Below are 6,474 nucleotides of genomic sequence, written 5' to 3'. Positions count from 1 at the left end.
TTGATCTGAAGTTGCCAGCTAGAAGGTCTTGGCAAACTACTGCTTCTGCTAGGTTGTATATTTCATGACGGAGAAAAATCAAGAGAATACACAAATGTATATTGTGCTCACCTAAAAAGACACTGTCGCTTTCCTCAGCTGTGGCTAAGGCGCTCGGTCCTTCCGAGGAAGCTAAGGCAGCTTTGCGGGGAGGCCCTCCCTCCGTCCGGTGACTAACGCCGCTCCTGTTCCCTGCACTTGACCGCACCATGACCTCCTCCTCCTCTCGGAGCTTGCCCGCCTCTACTCCTGGGCCCTCATCCTGAACTACGATGAGGTCCCGGAGGATGAGGTCAGTGCCTTCGTTAAAGGAGCTGGTGTAAGTGGTGAACCCTACTGGTCAGGCTTGTTTGCAAAGGCCCTGACCAACGTCCGCGGCCACATGGGGAGCCTCGCCTGCAGTGTAGGGGCTGGTGGACCCGCCCGGCCGCTGGTGCTGGGCCAGTGAGAGGTCCTGCCCCCTCCACCTCTGCTGGCCCCGTCCCGCTGAGGAGAAGAAAATGGAAGCCAAGAAAGAAGAATCAGAGGAGTCTGATGATAACACAGCTTTCGTCTTTTTTGACTAAACCTCTTCCGTAACCTGTTCAATAAAAAGCTGGGCTCCCAAAAATAAATGAATAAACAAATACTGAAAACCTGAAATCTAAACAAAGAAAGAAAGATACTATTAGCTTCTTTTTGGAAATTATGGCTTTTGGATATGTTATTATTAAGAGCTCGGATTCCTTTTAAGGTGCTCCTAGAATGAGAATTACAGTTTAAGGGGCTGAACCTGAGACCAGTGGAGGCGGGAGCTGATTATGTGGAGCAGAGTTACTGGAGGTTACCCGAGCCCTGTGCTGGGCTCTGTCCTGTGCTCGGGTCTGTCTGCTGTCCCCGGCTGGGCTCTGCATTACAATGAATTGCCCTCTGTGTGGCTCGCAGAGCTCTCGGTGACACACAGCTGTTATTAACCCCACCACCCATTTGTTTTTTTTTAATATTTTTTTTTATTTATTTCTAGGAGAGAGAGAGACAGCGTGAGCAGGGGAGGGTCAGAGAGAGAGGGAGTCACAGACTGAAACAGGCTCCAGGCTCTGAGCTGGCTGTCAGCACAGAGCCCGACGCGGGGCTCGAACCCACGAACCGCGAGATCATGACCTAAGCGAAAGTCGGACGGTTAACCGACTAAACCACCCAGGTGCTCCCACCACCACCCATTCTTGATATCATTTCCTGGATTTTGGATGCACCTTGACACCTAAGGACCTTTAGATTACATCCCTGTCCAGTCCCTTCTCTGGAGTCAATAGACCAGGGTAGCACACATCCCTGCAGAAATATCTGGACCAGGAAACCTAAAAGTAATTGGCTTTTCTTTATATAGAGCTTTACATGATTTACCAACTCAATTTTCTATACTCGTATGGGGGGGGCGGGCGGAGAAAAGCAAGGCTAAATTAGACACTTTTCTCCTAGAAAATTGAATGTGTATTATGCATGTGGACATATTTATTTATGATGTACATTCTTCCATTTACTGGACTTGTGGTAGCTTTCGTATCTTTTAAAGTGCCAAATAGGATATTTCTATCTGCATCCCAAATGTCTAGCCTACTGCTTGGTATATGGTAGATACTCAGTAAATGTTTGGTAAATCAAATTGAATTTTCAAATAGTGCAGAGATGGTTTATAGGAAGGAAGTGATCATACCAGATGTCTGAATGCAACAGGATCTTATCATTGGGCCATTAATTTGTCTCTGAGCTTCCTAAATTCAGCACACTATTCCCTTTGTAATAAATTGTCCAGGATTTAGTTTCTGACAGAAAAGCATATAAACCTTACTTTGAAAGTAAAGGAATATAAAATTTATCTTAGCAGGCCAAATATAAAGAAGTAGTGAAACATAGTGGCCAGTAGCTTTGACTGTGTTTTTCTTTCCTATTTATATAAAAGAAGGTACAGAAATATTTTTAAAGTGAATAGTTCTGATTTCCACACTCAATGGTAGAAGGCACAATACTACACTGTATTTCAATGATAGAATTCTCTGTAGACCAGAGATAATGCTGTCTAGGAATCCTCTATATTCCAATTTAATATAACAGGACTTGTATAATTTAAACGAATAAATTCCTATTAAACTATCACTTTCAAATATTACTATTCCTGGCAAGTTCCCAGTGCCAATCAGTTCAGAATTCTCTAGCAAGTACCTGTAGCCCAGCTAGTCTTGGTTTCTGATTTACAGAAACAATCCCAACATGAGGAAGTACCAGTGACAGTCAGTGATGGGCGGATTAGGAGCCTGACTTGTGTCCTTACCTGGAGAGAAGCCAGTTCACTTCAGTACGAGATTGAGGCCCAAGGTAGGGGTGCCTGGGTGGCACGGTCTGTTGAATGAGCCACTCTAGATTTCAACTCAGGTTATGATCCCAGGGTTGTGGAATCAAGCCCCGTGTTGGGCTGACCATGAACCTGTTTGAAATTCTCTCTCTCTCTCTCTCTCTCTCCATCTGCCCCTCTCTTTCAAACAAAAAAAGGAAAGAGGGGCGCCTGGGTGGCTTAGTCAGTTAAGCGTCCGACTTTCGCTTAGGTCATGATCTCGTGGTTCGTGGGTTCGAGCCCCGCGTCGGGCTCTGTGCTGACTGCCAGCTCAGAGCCTGGAGCCTGTTTCAGTCTGTGACTCCCTCTTTCTCTGACCCTCCCCTGCTCACGCTGTCTCTCTCTCTCTCTCCTAGAAATAAGTAAAACATTAAAAAAAAAAAAAAAGAAAAAAAGATTGAGACATAAGGAGCTTTCATGGGGGAGCTAATAGAAAACAAGTCTGTGGCCCTTATCTGTACTTAGAATATAGATTAGAATAAAAATAAAAATATTTGGACATATGTTTTCTACTATTTTTTGCTTTTTAGAAAATTTATTATGGAATATTTCTAAATACAGATCTCCTTTCAGAAAACATCAAATAGGAAAGAATGAAAGGCAGTTTCACCGTAAGTCAGGCAAAACAATTCCTGGAGTATTCCTTCATGACGTATTAAAATTTTGTTGGTGTATCTCTATAGCCTAAAGAGGAAGTACAGATTCTTTGCATACTCCTTTCATGCCACTTCTATTCTTGCTACCTCTGCCTCCCTTTACCCGTCTCTCCCTGCCCACGGCCTCTGTGAAGCACACACGTCTCATCACAGCTGTTTGCGCTCCATGCTGGCCTGCCCCACCTTGACACACCCGTATTTTGTAGACTCCGTGGGTTTTCTCACTTAATGACTTCTTTCTCTTCTTCCCTTCCTCACCTGTCAGTGGCCTATCAAAGACTTCCAGTTCAACACCCCTATGTTTATAGTAGCATTATTTACAGTAGCCAAAATATGGAAGCAGCCCAAGCATTCATTGATAGAGGAGTGGATAAAGAAGATGTGTGTGTGTGTGTGTGTGTGTGTATACAATGTATAATATATATAGTATACATATTATATATACATGTTATATATATATATGAATATTATTCATTCATAAAAAAGAATGTAGTATTGCCATTTACAATGACATGGAGAGAACTAGAGTATAATGCTAATAAAATAAATCAAAGAAAGAGAAACACTATATGATTTCTCTCATATGTGGAATTTAAGAAACAAGTGAGCAAAGGCAAAGAGAGAGAGAGAGAGGGAGAAAGTGAGAGAGGGAAATAAGCCAAAAAACAGGCTCTTAACTATAGAGAACAAACTGATGGTTTCCAGAGAGGAGGTAGGTGGGGGATGGGTGAAATAGTCAGTGGGGATCAAGGAGGGCACTTGTCAAGAGGGGCACAGCTGATGTATGGAGTTGTTGAATCTATATACTGTGCACCTGCAACTAATACAACACTGTATGTTAATGATGCTGGAATTAAAATTAAATTTTAAAAAAGATACTTAAAAAAAACCACTTCCAGTCCTAGTTTATATAGTTTCGCCTGGAATCCTTTTAGTAGGATAGATCTTTCCACTTGATTTATGCTTCCATAAAGTGGCTTTGTTACCACCACATTATTTCTTGAGGTGTATATTCCTGTTCTACACATGAGATTGTAAATTCCTAGAGAATGAAGTATTTTAATCAGCTTTTATTAGACATAGTCCAGTTTTTTGCTCCGAATAGAGACTCCAAAAATATTTATTGAGGTGAATGTATTTGAAGAGTTTTGACAAAAACTGTCTTTTCCCATTCAGCATTTCTATTTGAATTGCACAAAATATATCATAATGAACCATTATGAACATTAAGCACTCTGTTCAATCGGAGTTCATGAATGGACATGTCTTTCTATTCTGAAATTTTCCTATAGAAATTGAGTCCAAGAAATCTATGACTTGCATAGTTAGTATTCTTGAGAGGACTCAAAGCTTTTAGCGTTCCGCAAATACACAAACACATACCTTTCCCCCTTTTGGGTGATGTTCCAATATTTACATCAGCTTCTTGTGACTGGACTTTTAAATGGATCCTTGGATTACTTCCCTTTCCTGGAAATCCATGTGGCCTCTCTTCCTCCTCAGACTTTAGGAGTTCTAGCAAGGCCAGGGTTGGTTTGAAGGAAAAGGATGCGAAGGCTTCAACAAGAATGATTTAATTCCTTGAATTTGTTTTTTGTATGCTTCAACTCCATAGCATCACACTGTAGGCCCTTGCAGACCAAATCAGGACATGTGTATTAGAGGAATATATCTTTGTCTAGGACATGGACATGGGAAGTATAGTAGATTCTTGGCTCATATAAGTAAATAGATACTTACAAATTAAAAATAATTTTAATAATTACTTTTATTATAATTTATTTTAAAGAATAAATAATAAAATTGATTTGGTGGTAAATAATAAATTACGTGAGTAAATTAAAAATGTAAGACTGACTCTTATTTTTATAAGGTTTAATATCCAACAAAAATGCATTAGTGAAGCTAATAGGTATGTCAGGCAATCTTCCTAATAATTGTAAATTCTCTGTGATGCCAAGACAGTACTCTGTGCTTTGGAATTAGGCTGACTTGAGTTTGAGTCCTGGTTCCCTGACTAGCAACGTGACCTTGGCCAGCCTGACAGCTTCTGAGTTTCAGTATTGCGATCTATAAAAATAGGAATATTGACACATATCTCTGGGGATTATTCATATGCTTCTATTTCACAGGTTTAAAAAAGACATTCTTAAATACTTTCATATAAAATTTAAGATCCCTTTATCCAGTAAAAAAAAAAAAAAATCTTGCCTTCTGATTTCTAATAGAAACTGGATTAAATTTATGCATTAGAAATCTGTGTGTGTGTGTGTGTGTGACAGAGAGGGAGAGANTCTTGCCTTCTGATTTCTAATAGAAACTGGATTAAATTTATGCATTAGAAATCTGTGTGTGTGTGTGTGTGTGTGTGTGTGTGTGTGTGTGACAGAGAGGGAGGGAGAGAGAGAAAAAGAGAGTGTACATGAGGTTAAATCTATCCATCCAAGAAAAGAATTGTATCTTTCCATTGGTTCCCATCAAGAAGACTTTAATTTTTTTCCATAGAATTCTTGTCTTTCTTGTTAAATGTGTTCCTTAACATTTTATGGTGTTTCTCCATTTTTTTTTTTTACCAGTTGACAATAAAATATATGTGATGTACATTTCCAAGTGCATATTGTGAATGGAGAAAAGCTATTGATTTTGGTACATTTATCTTGTATTCTATCATCTTACCAAATTGCATATTCTACCAGTTACTTTATACTGGAATATCTTATATTTTCTGATCCTATCAGAAAAAAGTAGCCATTTTATATTTTCTTTTTTCTAAATATTTGTATAGATTATTCAGTTTTCATGATTTATTGCATTTATTGCACTACTAGAACCTCTAAGACAATATGAAATAAATATGGAATAGTGGCCCTTGCTTTCAGATCTCTGATTTCAAATGAGATAAAGATAATATTGAGTTAAAATTCATGATAATGCATTCTCTTGTTTTTTCCTAATTTTCTTCACCTCCCATTTTACACAGTAGTTACATTAGGATTAAACGCTAATTTATTTATTTAATTAATTAATTAATTTATTTATTTATTTAAAATGCTTCCTTAACATTTGAAAGATCTGATATGACACATGAATTTCCTTCCTTGAATTTGTAGATGCTGTGGGTTTTGGTGGCAGATTTTTTTGGTTGCTTACTCAACAGCCATTCCTCCTCCTAACTTTTTATCTTGCTAATAGAACTCCAATTTGTACCTTAATCTGGAAAAGAGTGGCCTCTCCCATTCCTTGAGACTGTTAGTGTTACCCCTGAGGTAACTGGCGTCATTAACATCCCATCTCCTTTGGCCAGCGTTTCCTCTAAATCAGGCCTATGGCGTAGTCTAATTGATGAGTCCTCAGAAGAATCCTTTTATGATTACACAAAACGAAACAAAACAAAACCAAAAAAAAAAAAAA

The 6,474-nt window shown here is 39.1% G+C and overlaps 1 pseudogene; it reads left to right on the top strand.

The window, feature by feature from the left end:
- Positions 1-253: 253 nt before the first annotated feature.
- LOC144221371 (large ribosomal subunit protein P1 pseudogene) lies at positions 254-605 on the top strand (annotated as a pseudogene).
- The last annotated feature ends 5,869 nt before the right edge of the window (positions 606-6,474 follow it).

Source organism: Crocuta crocuta, unplaced genomic scaffold, assembly GCF_008692635.1.
Source record: "Crocuta crocuta isolate KB4526 unplaced genomic scaffold, BGI_CrCroc_1.0 scaffold20, whole genome shotgun sequence".
NCBI classification, from domain to species: domain Eukaryota; kingdom Metazoa; phylum Chordata; class Mammalia; order Carnivora; family Hyaenidae; genus Crocuta; species Crocuta crocuta.
Note: the sequence above shows the minus strand (reverse complement) of the source record. Positions and strands in the feature narration are given on the sequence as shown.